The sequence below is a fragment of the Rattus norvegicus genome, chromosome 14 (genome assembly GCF_021556685.1).
Source record: "Rattus norvegicus strain SHRSP/BbbUtx chromosome 14, alternate assembly SHRSP_T2T, whole genome shotgun sequence".
NCBI classification, from domain to species: Eukaryota; Metazoa; Chordata; class Mammalia; order Rodentia; family Muridae; genus Rattus; species Rattus norvegicus.
In genome coordinates, this window is record NC_141547.1 from 44,088,536 (window position 1) to 44,113,561 (window position 25,026).

Consider the following 25,026-nt stretch of genomic DNA (forward strand, 5'->3'; position numbering starts at 1 on the left):
GGGAAACAGGATTGAGTCAACCCCTTTTGCAATGTCTGCCTCGGCCAACACTGATTTTATAATCACTGGAATTTAAAAAACAGTCGTTTCCTTTATTCTTGACTTCTTCAGTGTTTTCTCCTTCCCACCACTCCCCACCTACTGTAGAGCAACCATCAGCAAATTCACACTCAACAGAGCCAAGGGCTGAGGGGATACCAGAGAAGAGTCTGCAGCCTCCTCTTGGTGGGATGGAGAGAGAGATGGGCAGCAAGCCACAGGTCTGGGAACCAGCTTCTTGGTTCTGTTGACCTCATCTGGTCTCTCTGGCCCGAGGTTCTGGCTATGAAAGTTTATCAGTGAAGACTTCAGTTTTAATATATTCTAGATGGTGCAGAGCTAGCCTGGGCATCTCAGACAGAGAGCTTTGATCTTAGTTGCCCTTCCCAAATCAACACTTGGCCACGATCTCCACAAAGACAAGGGCTTAGGTTGCCTGGGTTCAAGTCTTGACTGGTAAGACCCTTGTTCAGTACCCCTGGACCATAAACTGTGTTTCCTCCCCTGCAAAACAAGAATCCCAAGATTGCACCTGGTGAAAGATGGGGTGAGTCAGGTTTGTCCAGTGCTCAGGAGGTGTTTATTACACAGTGAGTGCTATGGAAAGATTTGTTTAAAAAAATAAACACGAGAAAGAGCCATAAGTTGTCTGGGCCCTGTGTGTTTGAAGCTATCTCCCGTTCCACACAAAGCTGCAAGGAAGGGCTGGACTTTTTCCTTTGTTCCCTGCTGGCTGAAGCACATGTCCTCTGTTGTAGGGAGGGGAAGAACAAACCAGAAGCGTCTGTTGAGATGCCGGAGCAGCTGAAGGAACTCTTGGGGAGACAGAGGCTATGCTCACAGTATAGATGGGAAACTGAGGCGCAGGAAGGTGCAGATGTTGACCAAAGTCACAAGTCTGTAGATGATGGAGCTGAGACTCCAGCCGGGCGTGTTTGACTCCCAAACCTGGACAGCCCCTATAGTCAATAGAATATTTTTCCAGGCAAAATTTGAGAGATCCTAAGAGCTTCACATGTACACCAATGACCGTTTTTAAAGGGATCCACTCTTTTATATTATATTATTTATTTATTATTGGTTTTCAAGGCAGGGTTTCTTTGTATAGGTCTGGCTGTCCTAGAACTCACACTGTAGACGAAGGTTGTCCTGGAACTTGCAGAGAACAGCCTGCCTCGGCCTCTGAATGCTGGGATTAAAAACATCCACCACAACCAACGAACAGGATTTATTTCTTCATACTCAGCTTAGCAAGTCTAGAAGTTCAAGGTTAGCTCTGGCTAGCTGAAATAATAATGTCAGTACCATCTTACAGGTCCAAATTTCTCTCTGCAAACTTCCTTTCTGTCCTTAGATTTGTTGGTGGCCACCTCTGTGAAAGCCACTTTCAAAGAGAACGAACCCTTCCCTGCTCAGCGTCTTTACTAATTTACTAATGGTATTTGAGCAAGCCACAGGCATTCAAAGAGGCATCCCTAGTTCTGTCCCTTTAAGCAAAAAGAAAGAATTGCCCAACCCCGCCCCACCCTACCCCACCCTGTGCCTGCAAAGCTCTGGCGTCTGTGATGCCTGAGATAGAGCCAAGATAAAAAGAATTGGAAACAAATTGAACTTAACAAAAGCAAACCAAACCTTCTGTTACCAGCTCATAGGCACTTCTCCCTAAATTGCAATGTCCCAAGGATATGTGAACCAGGATCACCTCTGGTCCTGTCTTCCTGGTTCCACCCCAAGTGTACCAACCCTGTGAGAAGACAGGCGCTTGACTCTATCAGTTCCCACCTTTCCTCCAGCCACTCATCTTTCCCCTTTTATACTGTTGGCTTCCTAATGGTTTTCCTCTTGCTGCCGGGGATGAGAGGGTGTAAATGCCCTGAGCAGCTGCAGGGAGCTCTCCAGTGAGATCCTGTGGGTGGGGCCGGCAGTAGGCAGGAGAGACTAGGAGAGAGATTAGGTGAAACATTAGCCTGGCCTTTTGGACACGGTCCAGTGTCTTTCAATGATTTCTTTGTGTGCTTTGGGTGCTGGGCTTGTTTGGCAGGGGACCGGCACCCATTAGAAGATTTCACAATGATTTGCCATGTTACAGTTCTAAACATGTCAACTCCTCACCAAGGTTATATTTGTAGCTTTACAGTCTCGTTAGACTCCCCCCACCCCAGCCCCCAACACACCCTCCTCTCTCTGGGGAGCTTAAGGGAAAAGTACTCTAAGAGAATTAATCAAAATGACTAGGTAATGCTCTAAAAATAATAAATGTCGTTATGGGTTGGATCGCTTTCAAGTTCAAGCTCATTCTGTAAGCTTGAAGATCCACACGTTGAGTTGCCCATCTACTGCTTCTTATTAGAAGGAAGTGGCCTGCTGTATAAAGTCAGGTACATTATGAAGACACATGGAGGCTACGACTCTCCCAACACTGGACTGTGTTCCAGCTAAATTCATTAAGCAATGTGACCTAGGAGGGGGCAAAGGGCAGGTGCAGGAATCATTTCTTACCCTCTGTTCCTTTGCCAGCCTTGCAAATTAGGATCTGCTCCAGACGTGCTCAGAGCTCTGAAAGTAAGAGTGGTGGAGGTCAGGGTCCAGTTCACCTCACACACAGGACAAGTTGGTGCACGCGAACAGCAAAAATGAGGGCAACCAAATGAACAAGTAACTCTGGAGGGAGTGGGGTTGTTTTATTTTCAGACACATTCTCCCTAGGGAAGCAGCTGGCTTTAACTTGAGGTCTTCTTGCCTCAGCCTCCCAAGTGCTGGGATTATAGTTGTGCAAATGTTGCCACCATCATGGTTTCAAGATGCCTTCTGGGATAATAATTTCAAGAGAATAGTGTGTGTGTGTGTGTGTGTGTGTGTGTGTGTGTGTGTGTGTGTATGTGTGTGTGTGTGTGTGTGTGCTTGTAGGGGTGTGTATGTGTGTACTCATTCTGGAGTGTGTGGAGGTCAAAGGTTGATGTCAGGGGCTTTCATTAACTGCCTTTACCTTATTTTTGGAGACAAGGTCTCACACCGATCCTGGAGCTCCCTGATTCAGTGAGGTTGACTGACCAGCAAGCCCTAGGGTGCCCCCATCTCTGTGTCTCTGCTCCAACAGAGCTGGGGTTCCCGATGTATGCAGCCACACCTAGCTTTTGCATGGGCGCTGGGAATCTCAACTCAAATCCTAATGCTTGCACAGCAAGGAATTTTTGTGTTCAACCATCTCCTCAGCCTCCTCTGCTTGCCAAGAATGTTGTTCTGTGAGGGGAAAAATGTAGCTGGGTCTTAGACTCTTAAGGCCATTAAGCCTGGCTATAACAAGAGTAGATAAACCTTAAGGTGAGGCTGAGAAGGAAGGTTTAAATTGGAGAAAAAAGGAGATGGGGGTGATGAGTTGAATCCCTTCCCTACTTTAAGTGATACAATTCTCTGGTTTTCCGTTGGCCTTTTCAGCTAGTAGAAACATCCCTGAACAAGGACCCTAACCGCCCACAGCCCCTAGATCATTTGTCTGTGTCAGACAGGGCTACTAGGTCAGAGTGATTGTGAAGAAAAATAGGAGCGAGGACTCCTGAGGTGTGATTGCGCATGCTCTTTGTGTCCAAGTCTAAGCCTGACTGCTCTTGGGCTAAGTCGCCAAGATATTTCCAACCTAAGAAATGTCATCAGGCCTGAGAGTGCCCCTTAGATAATTCCTGGGCCTTCATCTTCCAAAGAAAGGCTGATTGCAGTGTTATGAGTCCGAACCTTCGTTAGCCAGCCTCCATAAATCATGGCTGGCAGAAAAGACTGGAGGGTCATGGGTAATTGAATTCCAACCAACCTTCACACCTAATTCAAGTCAGCTCTCCGACCTCTTTCCTGGATCAATCTGCTGACAGAGCTGGTTAGTAGCTATTGTTTTTAAATTCGAAGAAACCTCTTTTGAGGACCTATTGTGCATTAGCTTTGTGAGAGATGGGGCTAACATCCTACCCCATTCATTCATTCATTCATTCATTCATTCATTCATTCACTCACTCACTCACTCAGTCCACACTCCCACCAGAATCCAGACTTGATGAATTAATAGATAGTGGGAAGGAAAGTAAAGGTCATCTTGGGGTCAAACCACCCTTCACTGCTGGGAGATGAGTCCTCACACTGCTGGAAAACCCAAAGCTAGTTCTGTGCGAGAAAATGGATAAGAAACAGCCTCTTTCCTTCCTTAAGAAAAGTCAGCCTCCAAATCCTGAAGACTCGTTTAAGTCCTCTTTCCAGCAGAGTTGATGTGGAATGTCAGGTGTGTTTTTGGCTCTGTGGGTCTCATCTGTGGTGTGGAGTGGGGTGTATGCTTCGGGACTGGAGAGGAGAGTACTGTCATCACTAACTGAGCCCTCCCTGCCAGGGAAGGTGTGGAGAACTCTAGGTTCCTCACACCTGTGCTCTTACTGCTAACGACTCTCACTGTTAGCCTCAGCCGTGACAGGCCTGTCTGGAAACTGGACCTGAGGCAGACAGTACTTATTCAAGATCCAAGGTCTGGGAACATCTCCCGACATCCCTCCAGCGCTCGGCACGTTTGGTAAGCCTCCTCACTGCTCTAATGAGCAAACACAAGCCTGAATTCCTCATCTAGAACACGTCTGGGGCATTCCACATTTTCCAAAACCCATGGCTCTTCCTCCTTCCAGAGACCACATCACACCCTGGCACTATTCCTCATTCTCAGACAGTTGCACCCTGAGTACGGGTGACTCTCCTGCCCTGGCCCTCCAACCCAGAATGAACTGAGAGCACTGGATTACTGCAGATAGGATTCTTGGCAGCAATACGAGTTGGAGCAATGAGTCAAGACTGTGGAGAGGTTTGCTCAGGGGGAAAAAATTAATGCGAGTGAATAATTTTTACTTTCTTGTTTTAATTCCAGAATGATAAGAGGCCCCCATGATGTAGCTAGAGGCCTGGGGACCCTGAAAAGCCCGGAAGACTGCGTTTAGGTGGGAATGTTAATGGAATTATTGCTTACTGCTGGGTAAGTCTGCTGTCAAGAGATAATTACCCAGGCGAAGATGAGGCATCATGAGAGCCCGATGCTGAGGCCGAGACCGAATTGTTTATTTTCCATGTTCCTGCATAATCGCCTTCGCCATTTAACTTCATTAACGTCTTGGGTAACCCTGGGCCACACAATTTTACTTAAAAGAGAGAAATTAAGTAACCCCGAACTTACATGTAATTGTAAACAAAGTTACCGGAGATGTGGCTTGAGATGTTTTCACCATTGCAGTGGGTGGCAAACGAGTCCCCCTTTCCATCCCCCCTCCTCCCTGAGAGATGAAAGCAAGACCAACCTTTGCTGGATGCTCACTGTAGACCATCCCTTGCACTGAGCATCCCACACACACTGCCCTCCTTAATGTCCACGTGCGATTCCATGACTTTGTTAGTAGAGAAAACTGTCAGGAAGGTGAAGAAACTTGCCCGAGGTCCCATGACTTGTGAGCAGCGGAGTGAGGGTTTCAAATGGGACAGATTGGTCCCAGCTGTTTCCAGAGAAATCACAGGACCACACTTGTTCCAGCTTCTCAAGTCTGGTGTCCTAGACTCTACAGAGGAGTCCAGGCTTTTATGACTCCTCCAGCTGTCAGGGCTGACTTTATCGGAATGCCTGCCAAGTCTCCCGTCCCATCTTCCCTCCAGTTCTGCCGTCTGTATTTCTGTTTTATTGAGAAAACATTTGCAGCCATCCCCGTGTGGTCACGACTGAGCTTTCTTAAGTCATCCCCCACAGGTCTTTGTGTTGGACGGGTTCCCGACCTTCTGTGGACGATCTGTAACCAGTCATTGTCTCTTCACTTTCGCTCCCTCTCCCAAAAGTCATAAAAGCGACACCAGAAAACCTGAAAGATGACTTGGTACACATCTGTTAGCCTCTCTCTAAATTCAGTCATTGTTAACACTTTCCTATATTGAAAGTTCTGATTTATCTTCAGCTCAGAATGCTTCAGCAGTGTAGTACACACTTCCCAAGAATGTGGGACACTTCTCCATGCGATCACGTCACCATCACAGACCTGAGAAAACTTGCTACCATTTCTTGATTTTAAGTACCCTCACTGTGCGCGCATGCGTGTGTGTGTGTGTGTGTGTGTGTGTGTGTGTGTGCATGTGTGTGTGCAAGTGTGGTGTTTGTTAGTATGAGTGTGGGGGGCACACAAATCAGTCCTTAGCTTTTACTTCACTTGAGACAGGGTCTCCTGTTTCCTGATACATGCGCAGGCTACTTGGCCCACAAGACCCAGAGGTACCTGCTACCTCCCATCCTGCCTTAGGAGGCCTGGTATTACAGATGAGCCTTGACTAGCCTTACGCAGCTATCGGGAATCCAAGCTTGGGAACTTACGCTTGAGTGGCAAGAACTTTACCCAGCAGTCACTTAATAGCTGTTCATTCTTCTGTAGATGTTCTCTCATTTTGCTTGGTTTCTTTTATATGAGCAAACTTCACATGTCGTATTTGCTATAATGCTTTTTTATCATTTTTTAACCTAGAACATTACTTTCATCCCCCCTCCCACCCCATCTCTGAAATAGCTGAACTGTTTTCTGTCTCTAAGGGTCTCTTCTGGTTTTGTCAGTTCTCAGTCAGATCTTAACAAGACTCCATTACTTGGTTTTATCATCTGTAAACTGGTGATGCAATTATATGAAATTCAATTCACAGAGTTGAACTATAGTGAATCAATAAAGGGAAAAAAAAACCCAGCAGGCAGTGAGAACACAGCCAGGAATGGTTGTCCACACATGGGGGGGAGGGGTCATCACTGCCATCACCACTGTGGATGTTCAGCTTCTGCCTGCTGTCACTTCTGCCTGCTGTCATTTCCTGGGACTGGAACATCCGGCTTTTCCAGCTGCCTAATCACCTTTGACTGTGTATTCAGTTTGCCCCAGAGACCTGAGGAGCTTCTAGTGAGATATCTAAAGACTACATCCTCTTATTTCCCCAAGTTCCCCTCTGCTGTTGTTTTCCATTGGAGGTCTATTCCAAAATCTATTCAATTCTGTTTTCTTCTGTTAGGTTGCATGCCTAGGTTAACTTCCTTCGGCATGCTGAAACTTAGATTTATTTGTGGATTTAAGATCCAAATAAGTTTGCTATTTGTGGTACAGGTACACTCAACTATGTAAAATGACCCTTAACACTTCTAGGTGTCCGCTCATCATCCATTCATCCATCCATCCATCCATCCATCCATCCATCCATCCATCTATCCATCCCTCTGCACTCAGTCAGGCACACATTGACACTGTCTCCATCCAGAGAAGCTGGGCCTGGGGCTGTAGAAACAGTAGTGAGTACACAGGGTCCTGCTTTAGGACAAGAGCCAGCCAGTCAATCCGTGAATGTGAGCCAAGGTCTTGAAACTCCCTATACCCTAACCACATGTGGGAACTCTGGGAGAGTGTTTGGAGGGGATGACTATGTTCCTTGTTGTGCTGAGATGCTGACAATTAGAGCACCACTGCAGTAGCAAGTCTCAGTCTATGTTCTCCTATGCAGCCTTGAAACACTTCTAGAATCATTTAAAGATTTAGCTACATTCCCATGAAAGTAGATGTGTTGTATTAAAATAAGTGCCATGGGTTGGCAAGAAGGCTTACCAAGTAATGCACTTGCTGCATAATCTCACAACCTGAGCTCCTTCCCTGAACCCACATAAAAGTGGAAAGAACCAACCCCCGAACACTTTCCTTCACATGTATGTCACGACATGGACAGCCCCTCCATTGTGAGCATAATGTGTGCTCACAATAATAATAGCAGCAGACTTTAAAGAAGCAAAATAAATGGCATCTACACAAATCTTCCTCTGAAGGGCAGAGTAACAACAGCATTGTCTTAGGGTTGTCACAAACACCAAATGAGTTAATACCAATTGTTTCTGAGCACACATAAATGTGATAGACATAAATAAGGATATGAAGATGTTAGGAGGGAGACAAAAGAGAGTTAGCTTCAGAGCAGGCAAGCTAGAGGGGTATTGAGGGAGGAAAGGCAGATGGATGAGACCTGGCTCAGGGAGCAAACTAGGCAAGGGTCACTGAAGAAGCTGTGGAGAGGGCAAAGGGCAAGGGTCACTTGACATCTTAGGGTTTTGTTGCTGTGAAGAGACACCACGACCAAGGCAACTCTTAAAAACGAAAACATTTTAATTGGGACAGGCTTACAGTTTAGAGGTTCAGTCCATTATTATCATAGTAGCAAGCTCGTCAGCGTCCAGGTAGATGTGGTGCTGGAGAAAGAGGGTTCTACATCTTGATCCAAAGGAAGAAAAAGGAGACTGTGTGCCACACTGGAAAACATAGCTTAAGCATAGGAGACCTCAAAGCCTACCCCCCACAGTGACACACTTCCTCCAACAAAGTCACACTTACTCCAACAATGCCTCACCTATTCTAACAAAGTCACACCTGCTCCAACAATGCCATGCCTTCTAATAGTGCCAATCCCTATGGGCCAAGCATTCAAATACTATGGGAGCCATAACTATTCAAGCCATCACAGTTTAGGAAATTGTGAGGGTATAGGGAAGGCTGCTTTATAATCTAAAATAAAATAGAACACAAAAGAATGCCTTCTACTACTTCCTTTATTCTGACTTCTGGACTCTGAACAGCCACGTGTATTGGCAAAGGATGTGTGGGGGTTGGTCCTCCCTGGGTCTCTAGTTTCTGTGTGCCTTGTGTGAAGTGATACTGACCAGCTGTTTTTAGAACAGAGGTTCTCAACTGGTAGATTGATACCCCTTTGGCATCGAAAGACCCTTTTACAGGGGTTGCATAAGACCATCAGAAACCAGATGTTTATATTATGATTCATAATGGTAGCAAAATTACAGTTATGAAGTAGAAACAAAAATAATTTTATGGTTGGAGTTACACAACAGGAGAAACTGTATTAAAGGGTTGCAATATTAGGCAGGTAGAGATCCAGTGCTCTAGAATCTTTGTGAGTAGCTTGGGAACCAGATGTAGACTTTTACTGCAGAACAAAGGTCAGAATTTTCCTGTTGCTATGAAATACTCCAGTTTCTAAGGTCAGGTTCTGCTTCTGTCACAGATCCCAGTGGGTTAAGGGTTACTCTTATCCTCACCTTGTATAGATGGGAAGCAGAGGGAGAGAGAGATGGTTAATCTTAATTGTTCACTTGATTAGACTGAGACACATCTAGGGGATTGTCAGGGCACACTTGTGCCTGTTACAGTGCTTCCAGAGATGATTAGATTGAGATGCCGGGGGTGTTTCCTGATCTAATGAATGTACTAACCCCTTGACTTACAATGTGATGGCAGTATTTAAAGATGATGCAAGACTGGACAGGAGAGGTGGCTCTACAGTTAAGAATGGTCGATGCTCTTCCAGAGACCCTGAGTTCAGTTCCCAGCACCCAGGTCAGGAGGCTTACAGCCATCTGTAACTCTAGTTCCAGAGGAGCTAACACCCTCTTCTGACTTTCCAAACATGGATGGGGCACTACACGCAGGTCTTACACACACACACACACACACACACACACACACACACACACACACGGGTCACAAATACACAGGTCATACACACACACATATACACATGGTCACAAATACACAGGTCATACACACACACACACACACACATGGGTCACAAATACACAGGTCATACACACACACACACATGGGTCACAAATACACAGGTCATACACACACACACACATGGGTCACAAATACACAGGTCATACACACACGGGTCACAAATACACAGGTCTTACACACACACACACACACACACACACACACACACACACATAGATAATACAATGTTAGAGATGAAGCTCAGTGTGATGAATTATGTCACCAGGTGTGGATCCTTGGGATCTATACCATGTTCTGATCCATTCCCTTCTCTTTGCTTCATCACTTTGCAGACAGCTCTGTCCCACCATGCCCTCCCTGCCATGACAGAATGACATTTCTAAAAGAGGGGAGATGTTTCCTCCCTTAAGTTATTCTCTCAGGTGTGTTGCCATGGTGATGAGAAAAGTAGCCAAAGCAGGGAGCTGCCAGGTGCTATTGCAAGGGCCACTGCTGTTGCTATAAGTAATGAGCTGTCCTGAACCCCTGACCCAGGAGTCTTACATCATTTTTCTTGTTCAACAAACCATGGCTCCCAAGTAGAGCAGTCTCAGCTGGGGTAACCTACCTCATGCTATTTAGGGGGAAGAAATAGCCTCCTGTCCTGCATTCCCACCTCATGCACCTCATGGATGAGAAGCTGGCTGGTAGGAGGCCTTTGGCCTATGAAAATCCTCAGTTTTCTACTGAGCGCCTCTTTTTCACCCTAGCTGTATTAGTTATGTCTGCACCACTGTGACAGAACACCAGACAGAAACCACCAAAGGGAGAAATGATTTCTTTTGGCTCATGATTCCAGAGCAGCTTGGTTCAGGGCAGTGGACAATGTGACTGCTGTTCACATCAAGGTAGACAGGAAGCCGACAGTGACTGGAACCAAGGGCCAACTACAACCTTCAAAAGTCCACCTCTACTTCTCTACCAGCCACTGGCAACTCCCCAAGTTGCCCCAGATTCCCCAGTGCTAATAGCTGGAGAACAAGCGTTGAAAACTTGAGCCTCGGTGGGTACCAACCCTTCTCTCCCAAACTCTCTACATCTTTTCCTCTTAAAGGACTTCTAGGAAAGATCTAGAAGAAAAAGGGGGGAGGCAAATTAAACAGCCCAATTTTATTTCCTAAACAAAGACTTAAGATGCACAACAAATAATATTCTGATAATTCTTTTTCAAAAAAAAAAAAAGGCGATAGTCATGACTGTGTTTGTATTCCCAGCCTTCTCTTCCTTGGCCACCCAAACCTACAGAGCTGTCTGCCTCACTAGCATTCAGCACAGAGCTATGGCTGGGCGGCACAGGCTGGACCTTCTGTATAGCATTTAGGGACTGATGAACACACCACTGTGGTAAAAACATATCTTTTGAAACTAGCGTGGTTGTTGAGGTATGAGTCAGCAGCATGAGCTTGGGCAGAAAAGGGGTGGCAGCTGGAACCCCAGTTGTATGGCAAACTCTCTGAGGGACAGAAGTGGGAGTGGGCAAAGCAGCTCTGCCAAGATGGTGGTCTCGGCACCAGCCAGGAGCACAAACACGTCTGCCTGGACCATTCACAACACCCAACCTACCTGGAGACCAGAAGTTAGAAATGGGTGATACCAGTTAAAAATGATAAAACATAAACCCACGAAATTTCAAAGTTTATACGCAAACATCTTAGAAATATAGAGGAAATAGCTAGAAAATAAATACACAATGTTTAAGACACAAGATCATGACTCATATACTAACAGTTGCACATCTAGTTTTATTCATATTTGAAATATCATGTATGTACATTTTAGACATATGTGGAAACAAACTTACATTGGATATGGAGACACATATTTTCTTCTATGTTATCTTTTTACTTTTGCATATACTATTCTATGACCAAAAATTATAAATCCACAGACTAGGTGGCTCTACATTATTTAATAATGTAATTATTTCATAATAACCATTATTATTTGGTCTTTGATCCAATTAATCTGTTTTCTGCTTTCTTGTTCTTAGGAACATTGCTGCAACACATACTAGGGCTCTACATTTTGGAACTCTTATCTAGCTATATTCTTGAATAAACCTCTAGAAAAGGAATTTTTAGGCCAAATAGTATGCATATATTTAGAGCTTACACCTTATCCCTGTCCCCCCAAAAGCCACCATATATTGGACCATCAGCAATCAGATAGACATTTTGAGCCAAGTTTTGGTCCATGCTTCATTTTGAGGAAGGGTTCGAGAATCATTTGCTGCTAAATGTCTTAGGCTGTCTCCATTTGTGGTGAAGAAAAAAGCTCTGTTGGCCATGTGTGGCTTTTCTCTGGTGGTGTGACCTGGCAGTTCTATCTGAAGGGAAAGAGTCCTTGAGTTTGTGCCATAACACACACGAGGGTGAAAACAGCCACGACCAATAGTTTCCAGGCTTTCAGAGAGATAAACAACAATTGGGCCGAGTTAAGTGTGTTCAGTGTTCAGTGCTGTAGAGAAAACAGCAGTAGTTCTGTCACTGGGCATCCTATGACAGGCTCCCAGGTCCCCTGAGGCTGCAGTGAGGCTGTCACCCACACTGAATCTCTTCTGGCACCTGGTGACAGAGCTGTGCTTCCAGACAAGTGTGCTGTTGTTGTCGGTCTCGAAAGTCTGAGTTCTCAAAGTGATTAGAGAGACAGAGACTCTAGACTGCGTCTTGCATAACGTCATGGAATCATAACGGAGTGAAATTCCAGATGTTTCCCATGTTCTAAAGCAGCTCACAAGGCCTCACTACACTCGAGGGGAGGGGATTTGCAGGGGTGTGCATTCCAAGGGACAAGGATCATAGAGGCACCTTAATGTCTGGTTCGTCATAATAAACACTCAGAAACCTCAGAAGCCTCTCTCCTTAAAGTGTTTATTTTTGTTTTGTTTTGTTTTGTATTTTGTTTTTTTGCCTGGATAGTCAAGAAAGCCAAAAGCTTAGGAAAATGTAAAATCTGAAACTCATCGACTGAAAGTAGTCATTTTGCCTGTCTCCTCTCAAGTGGAGGTGAATAAACCCCCATTGTGGAAACAATGTTTGGCCCGGGGTAAATGTGGCATCTTCAAAGGTGTTCCCCCAAGCATGTGTTTTATGTTTTCTTGGAATTTGGTTCTGCCTCCCCAATGACTAAGTCATTTCCTCCCAGCTCTGTCTCATGGAATGAGGTGGCACATCCAAACCCATGTCATAATGACCGCATCGGAGACATTTTTCCATGTGAAATTCTGTGAACTATTCTTTTGCTTTAATTACTATGTTTCCCCAAGACCAAGCCTTGAGTCGCCACAGCTCCTTAAAATTTTAAGACATGCAAATGGCAGTGGGCAGTCAGAACTGCTCTTTAAAATTATATGAATGGAACCGTCGATGTGGCTCAGTCTGTAGACTGTTTTCCTAGTGTACATGAAGCCCTGGGTTCCCTCATCAGTACTGCATAAAAGCCAGGACTGTGTGCACACATGGAACCCCTGGCACTGGAGGTGGAGACAGCAGGACTTCAGGGCCACCCTCCTAGGTTACTCAGAAAGTTCTAAACTAGCGTGGGATACTTGACACTTTGTCTCAAAAAATATTATTGAGCTGTTAAGATGGTCATGACCTGAGTTAACCCCAGAACCCACATGTTAGAAGGAGAGAACTCAGTCCTAAAATGTGACCTCTGACCTCCATTCATACATGGTGGCACACACTCTGTGTCTAAATAAAGAAGTGTAATAAAATATTACTGTGCGAGTCCTGCATGTTATTAAAGGAGTCCCCTACAGGAATTCCCTGTCAATGTCCATAGCATCTTGTTTAAGCCTGTAGCCATGTTTATGTTCCGTACTCAACTAGCGCTTTCTGGTAAGCAGCGATAATCCACCATTTCCTCAGGAAAACAGTAGACTCTGTCCATGCCCTTCGAGGGGAGAATGGGAACAAGATTGCTCATGTATTTTTTTTTTCCCTAAGGGAATCTTTAAAAGGACCTATATGAAGTGGAACTTAAGGGTTCTTTGGAGAGTCAGCTGTGTAGGATGGTGTTTTGCTAAGGCAAACATGTGAAGGAGTGTTTCACTGAAGCAGACACACATGAAAGACTAAGGCAGATTTGTGAAGGAGTGTTTTGCTGAAGCAGACACAGGAGTGAGAATGTTCTGCTAAAGCAAGCACATGTGAAAAGACACATGATGAAGGAAGGATTCTTTGTTAATGACATGCACGTATTGTTCTGCCTTACATTTCGTAGTTGAGCTGCATTTGTTGGGACTCTATAGAGAGAAACGCACCAAAAAACTTCTGGTGATGTGCTGCAATTTCTTGCCACTTGGTGAACTCAGACTGATTGGCAGAGAGATTTCAGCTGAGACAGGCTCACACACTGAGTGAGGCAAGACTCATGGAGGACACAAGATTTTGGAGGGTATAAATAGAATGAATGAACAGTGACAGAGACTGGGCCAGGCTTGCTTATAGAGCTAGCTGTGCAACTCTTGTGGGTCTCATGTCTTTGCTAGTCTTTGCTTCGCCGAGAGGCACAACTGAGAACTTCTCCTGGTGTACCCTCTGGGTCCTAACTGCCGACTCATGCCAAGGCTGAGGCTTGGCAGTCTCTGCTAGGTAGTCACCCCACTGCTGATTCATGTTTGCTATCGAATTAGACTGTTGGTGTATCTGAGAAGTGTTTGTGAATGGCTCGAGCTGCCACTGCTAACCTATGAACTGAACTGCCAATTTCCAGACAACACAGACAGGAGCTGCTCCAAAGAATCATTTCTAAACAGGCCCACTTCTTCCTTATCCTTCTTTTTCACTACCTCTGGTGGTTGGTGGACTAAAAGGGAGGTTAAAGTGTTTAAGAACCACCATTAAAAATAAGCTTTAATTAAAGTTATATCTATAGCTAGAACCAAACAAACCATGAAAGTTGTGGGGATTGATGAATGGTAGAGGGGAGCTATAGTCACTCAGTGAATACTGCAGATGTCTCTATAAGGGTTGGGTTCTATGTAACTAATTAATTAAATAATCTTCTTTCACAGAAAAATCAGTAGGGTTTTGTTGTTTGCTCGCTCTCTCTCTCTCTCTCTCTCTCTCTCTCTCTCTCTCTCTCTGTGTGTGTGTGTGTGTGTAAGGAAAGTATATGATGGTAAATGAAGGTGTTTCCTAGATTCTCCGCCCACCAGGCTTTCAGCGTGAAGAATTAACTCTCCAGGCAGATACAGGGGGTGACTAGGTCAGAAGCAGCCTCTAGGGCTCTGTGTTGGGCCATGTGTCTATCTGTGTCTGAAGAGATGAAGTAGCAGAGACAAGGAACTTACATGAAAAATCCCTTGGTCCAGGAACCGAGCAGAGGAGCTAGGAAACTGGGAAGGGTCAGTCTGTAGTGCTCAAATATGTTATTAGTAAAGTCCCATTTAGCTTCTCCAGTCCCACTAGTGGTACTGGGGATTAACTAGGGCCCCACACATGCTAGGTAAGCACAGTCCCACTGATTATCCACCGAGCCCTTCTTCTCGTTTCATTCTTCATCTGCCTCCGTCAGATGTTGGCATTCCTAGGCTTGAGTTTTGTAGGCGTGTCTCACCTCTTATCGTAAGGACATTGATCATATTTAGGGACAATGAGCTCATATGACCGCCTCTTAATTAAATAACTCTGCAAAACCCCTTGTTTTAGTCTGTTTGTTTGCTTGTTGTTGATTTTGTTGCTGCTATAACAAAAATAGCCAAGACGAGGTAATTCTTTAAAGAACAGAAAAGTGTGTGGTTCACCGTTGTCGTGGCTGGGAAGTTCAAAGGCATGATGGTCCCTCTGGCAAGGGGCTTGTAACGTGGTAGGAGGTGAAATGGGCAGGCACATGCAGAAGAGACCAAACACGATTTATAACAAACTGCTACCACGGTAACAAATCCCACTCCCATGAGAATGTGGATTTACTGGGAAAGTGTGTGAATGGGATGGAGGGTTTTAACCCAGAGCAGGCAGAACACAGAGACATACAAACGTGCACAATTAAATCAGTTTAACTGATTAAATGCAATCTTTGTGCTCTAATGAGTTAGGCTGGGAAGACCTGGGTCCCTGGGCTGCCTTGGTCTAGGAATGAAAGAAGGCATGTAGGGAAGGCATGGAGATCTTGGGACTCTGGGCCAGTAGTTGATATATCGCTGTTCCCTTGGCTGAGAAGGACTTATAAGAACTGCCTTCATTGTGTGTCAGAGAATGCCAGGAGCCATGTTATGCTTTGTTTTGGAAACTTTTCTCCCCATTGTATCCCTGGCTAGCCTAGAACTTGTTACAAGTTATGTAGAAAAAGCTGGCCTTGAACTCACTACATACATCAGTTGGTCTTTGTCTCCTAAGTGCTGGGACTAAAGGCACCATACCTACCTAGGTCATCGTTTGACCAATCAAGGGGCTGCATGATTTAGAACAAAAGTAGTCTCAGGCTTACTCACACCAGATTCAAGTGTTAAAAAAAAAAAAAAGCCACTGCAGAACTTCCTATAACTGACCCAGAGTCTTTTAATGTCCCCTCACACCCACACTAATAACTAACATAGTGCCAATGGACTGAAGTTAGGTCCAGCTAGTGGACTTGGGTTATTCCAGTAGCTCTGTCTTTGCAGGTGATTCAATTTTTCCAGGGGATACTACACTTTCTTGTCCCTCTCCAAGATGGGGTCTGTCTATGGGGAGGTTCCAGAACTTTGATCACTAAGGGCGAGAAAGGTCCCTTGAGTTGTACTGGTCCATAGCTATGAGCCTGATGGCATTTGTAGGGTAGTTAGGCTGCTCTTACTCCAGGCTGTGTGGAGGAAGCTCACTGCTGAGGTATCTCTGGGATACTACGGTCTATTCTCCACCTCACTTGGATAGGGCAGAATGTCCTCCTTGATGACTTAGCCCATGCTAAGTCCTTGAACTCTGTACTTTCTGGAATCTAGCAGACCTTTCTAGGCTCAGCTGGCAAGGAACCTCTAGTGTGCCCTGCATGAGATGGTTTACATATGTTTGGCCCAGGGAGTGGCACTATTACAAGGTGTGGCCTTGTTGGAAGAAGTGTGTCACTGTGGGGGTGGGCTTGGAGATCCTCTCCTATTTGCCTAAGGATGCCCAGTCTGTTCCTGGCTTCCTTTGGATGAAAATGTAGTAACTCTCAACTCCTCCTGTACCATGCCTGCCTGGATGCTGTCATGCTCCCACTTTGATGATAATGGACTGAACCTCTGAACCTGTAAGCCAACCCCAATTAAATGTTGCTATTTATAAGACTTGCCTTGGTCATGGTGTCTGTTCACAATGGTAAACCCTGACTGAGACAATGGTCATATTTTTCCACATGAGTTTAGGAATGGGTCTCTCAATCTATTGGCCTGGGACTTTAGTTGTTCTATTCTAAATTCTCCACATAGTGCTTAGTTTTGTCCTCTGGGCCAGGACAAGGAGCCGAGGATAATGGAAAGGTGATAGTGACGGTCTCTAGTTTGGGATGGCCCGACTTACACTTTTCAACATTAAGATAGTGCAAAAATAAAGCACCTTTAGAAACCCCACCACCAGCTTTGACTTTTGTTCTTGTAGGATAGCAGGATGTTATATGATACTGATGAAGGCGGGTGTCAGTCAATTGCATCCCAGTCACCAAGCAATCCAAGGGAAAATCAATGAAGCAACAGAAGACTGTTGCTAAATTAGGTGTTTATTAGCTTAGGTATGATTAAAACATTGTTGCCTTACATGTGTTGCCTACCTATGACATTCCCAACTTATGGAGAATTCCTTGCAATCTTATCCCATGATAAGTCAAGGAGTATCTGCATTGCTGCACTGCTCTGGAAAACTTAGTTCCAGCTGTGTCACAGGGGAGAATGATGCTCCAGCTATGTCACAGGTGGGACTGATGCTCCAGCTGTGTCACAGGTGGGACTGATGCTCCAGCTGTGTCACAGGTGGGAATGATGTTCCAGCTGTGTCACAGGTGGGAATGATGCTTCAGCTGTGTCACAGGTGGGAATGATGTTCCAGCTGTGTCACAGGTGGGAATGATGTTCCAGCTGTGTCACAGGTGAGAATGATGCTCCAGCTGTGTCACAGGTGGGACTGATGTTCCATCTGTGTCACAGGTGGGACTGATGTTCCAGCTGTGTCACAGGTGGGAATGATGTTCCAGCTGTGTCACAGGTGGGAATGATGTTCCAGCTGTGTCACAGGTGGGAATGATGTTCCAGCTGTGTCACAGGTGGGAATGATGTTCCAGCTGTGTCACAGGTGGGAATGATGCTCCAGCTATGTCACAGGTAAGAATGATGCTTCAGCTGTGCCACAGGTTCCTATGTAAAGCTCCTGGGAGAAAGTTTCTGAGTTCCCATTTCATCCCTAACATTATTGTTTGACTGTGAAGTCCATGATATTGGGGATGGGGTGTGGATAAAGCACGGAGGAGAAAAATCAGATCACATGTGAAACATTACATGTCATGACAGTCCTACCCAGCGAGCTTTCTAAATAATGAGGCGCCCCCCCCCCCGTATGGGCTCATCCAGTGTGGCACCCATTAACCACACGTGTCTCTCAAGAACTTGAAACGTGACTGGTGCCTCTACAGAGCTGAAATTCTAATTTAATTTTAATCGTTTACAGTTAAATTTAAACAACACTTGGGGCCACATGTTACTCATATGGTAGTTACGATATTGGACAGTACAAGTCTCTTTCTTTTAAGGGGAACTTTTGATTGTCTGATTTATGGGCTACTTTTCAGGTTGATTTTTTTTAGTATAAAATATATGGGTTACAATATAAATACATTAACTTACTAATAACTATTCAGTTTGTTTTTATGGATTAATACTCTATGTGCTTTGTTTGTTTGTTTATTCATTTTGTGGTGGTTAGGATTGAACCCAGGGCCTTGTATATACTAGGCAAATGTCTACTACCCAGCCCTATACTATTTAATTAATATATTAGCTATCAATTCAGCAGCAAGACAATACCCATCATACTTTTGAAGTAATGGTGAACAAAAATAATGTTCGGGGTATCTAATAGGATGTAGGGTATGAGACTATTCACATATATTGATGAGAAAGTCGTGTATACTACTAATGTTAGAATGGTTTGGGTTAAGACAGATTTTAGTGAAAATAAATATCCAATTACTTTTCTTGAATTTCACATACTCTTTCTGAACTCTTACAAACCTTTAGAAGGTATATGTTTTTTTTTTTTAAAAAACTGTGCTCTAGACTTATGTGCAGAAGACAGGTTGACAAGGTTAATTCGCACAAGAAATATTTGTGGAATTTCCACTCCATGCCAGATATTAAGTCTATACAGCAGGCAACAGTTCTGAATGAGGGAGGCAAGGTTGGAGCATTCCACAAGCACATACATTTCAGGGGAAGAGCACGATGTTGAATGGAGCAGCAGAGAATCTCAGACTGCTGTAAATGCTGTGGAGACGACAGAAGAGAGCTGATGGAGAAGGCAAAGTGGCTGCTCTCAAGTGGGCAAGTAGCATAACAGAATATGCTCCATATACACTTACTCTGTGTATAACAGAATAATATCCATATACGCTTATTCTGTGTATAACAGAAGTGACATTTGAGTTGAGGTTATCTTGGAAAAGCAGCCAGACACATAGGGTGTGAGGGCTCGCCCACAGCTAAAGGTGCCAAAGTCACAGGGGGTGGGTGTGACGAAGCAGCGGAGTCACAGGAAGAACACTGAAGAAGGCCGGGGACAGAGAGGCGGACACACCCAAGTCAGCCGTAGCCCTGAATTTGTGAGCTGTTTTTCAGAAGGGCAGATAATTCATATTTTATTCTAAGTTCACCTGTAGTAAAAGGTGGGTTGCGATCCTGTAAGAATAGATTATGCAGGGAAAGTGGGGGCAGGAGCTATGGTTGTCATGTCATGTGGTAAGGGTGGCTGGGGACTCAGCAGGTGATAATACAGATAGACAAAAGCGAGTGACTTAGGATGATTTTCCTAATGCGACTGACAGGTTACAAACAGGATGCATGGAATCTTAGGAAAGATGTGGGGGGAAAGTTACTTAGATGAAAGAATGATGATGGAGATGGGTTTGGGGGCTGTCTTAGGATTCTATTGTTGTAGAGAGACACCATGACCAAGACAACTTTTAAAGGACATTTAATTGGGGCTGCCTTACAGATTCAGAGATTCAGTCCATTATCATCATGATAGGAAGCACGGCAGCATCCAGACAGGCTGGAGGAAGCCAGAGTTCTACATCTTGAACTGAAGGCAACCAGGAGAGACTATCTTCCACAGACAGCCAGGAGGAGTGTCTCTTCCACACTGAGTGGAACTTGGACATAGGCCCTCAAAGCCCCCACCCCCACGCCTCCCTCCCAGTAACACACTTCCTCCACCAAGGCCATATCTCCTAATAATAGCACTTCCCATGGGCCAGGAGTACTCAAACCACCACAGGGACAAAGTCAAGACCAAATGGAGATACTTGGCTACAGGAGCCTGACACTCTGTGGTGGGGTAAGGCTTGTGCGGTGCGGTACATGTCAGTCATCTACATTTGTGGATGTAGATGTCCCACTTGCCGTCTTGTATCGTTGCCATGGAAAAGGCTTTTTATCAGTGTGCTGGAAATGAAGACCAGTGATTGAAAGAACAGAAAGGACGAGGTATGAGAGAATTGAATGTTTGGGACTGACCACTGAGGTGTTATTGTGCACCTGTTTTAGCCTACACCTTCTGGTTGGTGTGTGTTTCCAATGGCAGGATAAAGCCCTCTAGTCCCAAGCAGCTGCTTTACAGACTGTGGAAACTGTCAGTGGTTGAGATGATGACCCACCTCTGTCTGCAAGTGTTCATTACCAAACACTTCATCACCATTACCGTAAACATGCTTCTTTGTTTGGTGAATGCAGACTCCTTTAACCTCCTACTTATATTTGAACATTTCTCCCAATTCATGAGTTCCATCTTCCTTTGAAGATTTCTGGGAACTCACCTGATCAGAAAATCTGGGCTCTTCTTTCTCGGAACCTGTCCATACCTGCCTGGCTTGATGGCCTCCCTGGGAGGCTCTGAGAGCCACTTATCCTTTAGACAATGTGCTCATATGAGTGTCCCAGGAAACGCCCCCACAGGGAGATTTGTGTGTAAGAGGATTTCTGGAGGGGTTCCCCTAGGATGTGAGAGTGAAGAAAGCAGCAGGACAGGACAAAGGGAGGAGCTGAATTGTGATAGGAGTTCAGGAGACTCCTCACCTGATCAGACAGGAGCTCTCAAGCTTGGAGCCCTTCAGAGTTGCCCTGAATGCACCAAGAGGAGTTCAGAACATTTAGTTCTTGTCTTAGTTACTTTACCTGTTTCTATGACAGAAGCAATTCAAGAGAGAAAACATTTGTTTTGGCTCACAGTTCGAGCATGCACTCCATCTCCAGGGAGATGTCCTGGAGGCTCAAGGCAGCTGGTTACACTGTATCTGTTATCCTGAGAGCAGTGATGGTTTAATTCACTTTCACTTCTTTATTTAGTCCAGGACCGGAGTACATAGAACGGTGCTGCCCAAATTGGGTCTTTCCACCTCACTGGATAAGCAGATAAATCCCTCACAGGTTTGCTCAGTATCTAACCTAATCTATATAACCCTGGAAGCCTGTCTCTGGGTTATCCCATCAAATTGCTAATCAATATTAATCATCACTTCACTCTTAGTTCTTAAGCACAGATTGTCTCAAAAAAGACACATATCCTTGGACTGACTTCCTTAGGCAGAGAGCATTTCCTGGTCAGGGATGCAATTAAAAGCCGTCAGCCATTGGCATTCCTGGTCTTTAAGAGTGCATTGCAGTTTGCAGTCTATGCGTTCACTGGAGTCTAACAACAGTATGATCCAGTACACAGTTTGAGTAAGAGATTGAGGCTCGGAAACGTTAAAGAAACTAGCATAAAAACCATAGAATGAAACTTGAGCCCTAGTCTGTCACTCCAGATCTCATTTCTTTGGATTATTGCAGAGGGGAGAAAACACATTTCTGCATAAGCAAGCTGACCAAGAGCTTAGATAGATCCTGCCAGTTGTGTCCCCCCCTACCGCCCCTTCTTCTTTTACATGTGTATGTTTGATATGTATGCATGTGGTTGTGTGTGCATGCTCACATACATGTATTTGCATGCCAGAGGTCAACAATAGGTGTCTTCCTCTATTGCTTCCCACCTGGGGCTTGACAACTTGTCGAGACTGCCAGGCCAGAAGCCCTGGACATTCTTTTGTTTCTGTTTCACTGGTTTGGGGATTACAGATCCGTCCTGTTCTCCGGACATCTTACGTGGGTATTGAGGTTTGAACTAGAGACTGAAGGCTTGCATGGTAAACACCTTACCAACTGAGCCACCTTCCCAGCCTTGGGTCTGCCAGTTTTAAAATTTTGAGTCACATCAGCTCATCAGATTAAGGAAGAATCTGGGGCTATGAAGTTCATCTGGAGAAGCTATATGTGAAGAAGGGGTTGGGGTGGGCTGGGCACCAGGCAGGGTGTGAAGCCCGGTGCCAGGCATGGTTTGTGTCAGTCATTTTTCTTGTTGCTGTGACAAAAAACCCAAAAGAGGAGTTTAAGTGAGGAAAGGGTGATTTTGGTTCACAGTGAGAGTCCAGCCCATCAAGGGGCCTTGCGGGGAGGCACGGCCTGCAGGAGCTTGAAGTAACTGGTCCCATTGTCTCTGCAGTCAGGAAGCAGAGAGAGATGAGTGCAGGATTTCAGCTCCATTTTAATCATTGCCGTTATTCAGTCTGGATCTCCGGTCCATGGTGTAAACTATCCACATTTAATGTGGGTCTTCTGTCTTAATTAACGTAATCTGGATACTCTCTCACAGACATGCCCAGAAATCAGTCTCCTAGGTGATTCTGGATCCTGTAAAGTTGACAGCCAATATTAACCACAGCAACTGCTTTCAGAAGGTACCTGTTACTGCCTTCATTTAAACTCCCATCTGGAAGGCAGCCAGGGTTCTATCAGCAAAATGTATTCCAATGATGCTCAGAACAAAAATGAGAGGTGGGACTTTCCCTAAGCTGTGCAGTGGACAAGTGAGGGCCAACTAAAGCAAGCAGCTGCAGTGCACACTCTGGTCACCGGCATCAGTCAGCAGTGGCCCTAGCAGCAGGTGTTCTGACCTCTAGCTGGCAGCTGTCCTGACTGACCTTGAAACCAGCAGATTTCCTGTGCTGAATGTGACAGGAGCCCCAGTGTGAGGCTAGTCAGGGCTGGCTCTACCTTCTATGCACACACACGAAATAACTGGGGAGAAAACGTTTTCCTCCCAGAGCGCAAGATGGTAAGTAATAAACACAAAACAAAACGTGTCCCTGATTGCTGAGCTCAATCCCCAGGGAAACAAGCATTGGTGATTTAAGCAGGTGAGCTTGAATCCTCATCATGGCATATGGGTTATAATGGCTGCCCTGTACAACCACAACACTTGGTTCCAATGTGGTCATTTCCTGGGCCTCCTTTAGCCAACATCATAGTGTCACAGAGAGATACACATGAAATCTCATCAGATTATTCTTTCCCACAGTATTAATAAGACATGCATTTCTAGTGAAGGAGATGCAGGGCGGTTCACAACTGTGGATCATTAGCCGAACACCAGACAAAATTGGAGGCACCAAAAGCATTGCAAGCAAATGAAGAGCACATTATAGACTAAAATTCCCGCTCCCAAGGGATGCTAGAAAGGCAGTAGACTTTTGTAAATCAAATCACCTAAGTTTGTATGTATCTATCTATCTATCTATCTATCTATCTATCTATCTATCTATCTATCTATCTATCTATCTATGACATTGGCTTTCTAAAGTGTTGGGGTTTTTTAAAAAGATGTTTGTATTTTTTCTTTCTTTTTAGAGGTGTACTGAGTTTTATACTATGATATTAACATGAGACTTTTGGGAGATGAGATGAAAATTTATGGCTCAAAGTGACGTGCTTGTGTTTTAAGTTGGCAAGGAGTAGACTGTGCTAGTTAGCGTAAACATAAACTTGACACGACCTAACATTTACCTGGGAAGAAAGTCTTCATAAGGAATTTGTCTAGATCAGGCTGGCTTTTAGACATGTTTGTGGTGAGATTGTCTTGATTGTTAATTAACTTGGGAAAACCCAGTCCATCGAGGGCAGCACCATTCCCTAGGCAGGGACTTTTGAACAGTCTAAGAAAAGAGAATGTTAGCTGAGAATCAGCAAACAGAATGCATTTATTCTCTTTGCTCTTGACAATGGATGTAATGTGCCTGCTTTAAACTCTAACATTTAGTTCCCCACAATGATTGACTATAATCTGCAATCATAACTGAATACTCACTGCACCCCTCCACCCAGACTTGTTTCAAAGATGTCATTTATAGAGAAGGTTCAAACTGGAAAACCTACCCACAAACACAGAATCTGTCACCCAGAAGATACTATGAAGCCTTCAGTTAAATGATACACAAAGGAAGAAAAGACCGAGGAGACACGAAGGCAACCTCACTTTAACAAGGTTCACTGCAGTGCCTACCTTCCACTTCATAGTCTGTTTCTATGTTCTAGGCAACAGCTGGTCCTACTTTATGGTTGTGGGTACAATGAGTTCTAGTAAATCCTGTGTAATAGATGCATTCATGTGCTCCAGCTTAACAATCTTCTTAATTAGGGTGCTGTCCTTCTAAGCAAAGCATTTACACAGTTACTTTATTGCATTTGAATTCAACATTAGCTTCAATACACAATATAATTTTATGGGTTTTTTTAAAAAATTGCTGTACAATGAAGAGAATTTATTTTATCATTATTATGGAGTTATTCTCATGGATACTTAGTAGCTGCTAGTGCAGAAGCCTAGAAAATGCTATTAAGAAGGTAAGACCTTACACATGTAGTGGATGGTTGTGGTTTTGCTAGTCTTGCCTTTAATAGTATAGTCTGATTCTGAGAACCTCATTTTTCTTATCTGTGACATGAGACCAGGATCGTCCTTGCCACAAAGCTATTGTGTACACCAAGTCCAACATCCTCCATGAAAGGGCTTTACAAAGCATCTAAAACTTCTGGGTTTTTCTCTTCATGCAGAAGCCCTAGTCCTCTTGCCCATCTGGGAGTAGTGCTTGTGTGTGTATTTTAGAGACAGAGGGATAGACCTGGCTTTTGGAGATGTGTGGATGATGAAGAATAAGATAGCTCAGAAGGCTTTGCAAAGGGGGGGGGGGCATTTGCAGAGATGAGAGCCCCGGGTATTGGGGAATGGGGGAGGAGGATCGGGAGCAACAGAGGGCAGTGATGGGGTTAATCAGACCTGTGCTATGGGTGCCTGCTGACATCCCGATC

General features: G+C 44.7%; 1 long non-coding RNA gene across 1 annotated transcript; it reads right to left on the reverse strand.

The window, feature by feature from the left end:
* Window positions 1-596: 596 nt before the first annotated feature.
* On the reverse strand, window positions 597-5,604 carry LOC102552762 (uncharacterized). Its single transcript, XR_015637442.1, has 4 exons — window positions 5,355-5,604; window positions 2,539-2,595; window positions 1,822-1,977; window positions 597-998 (listed from the first exon to the last, which is right to left on the reverse strand). It is a non-coding gene; the product is annotated as an uncharacterized LOC102552762 (long non-coding RNA).
* Between the last annotated feature and the right edge of the window lie 19,422 nt (window positions 5,605-25,026).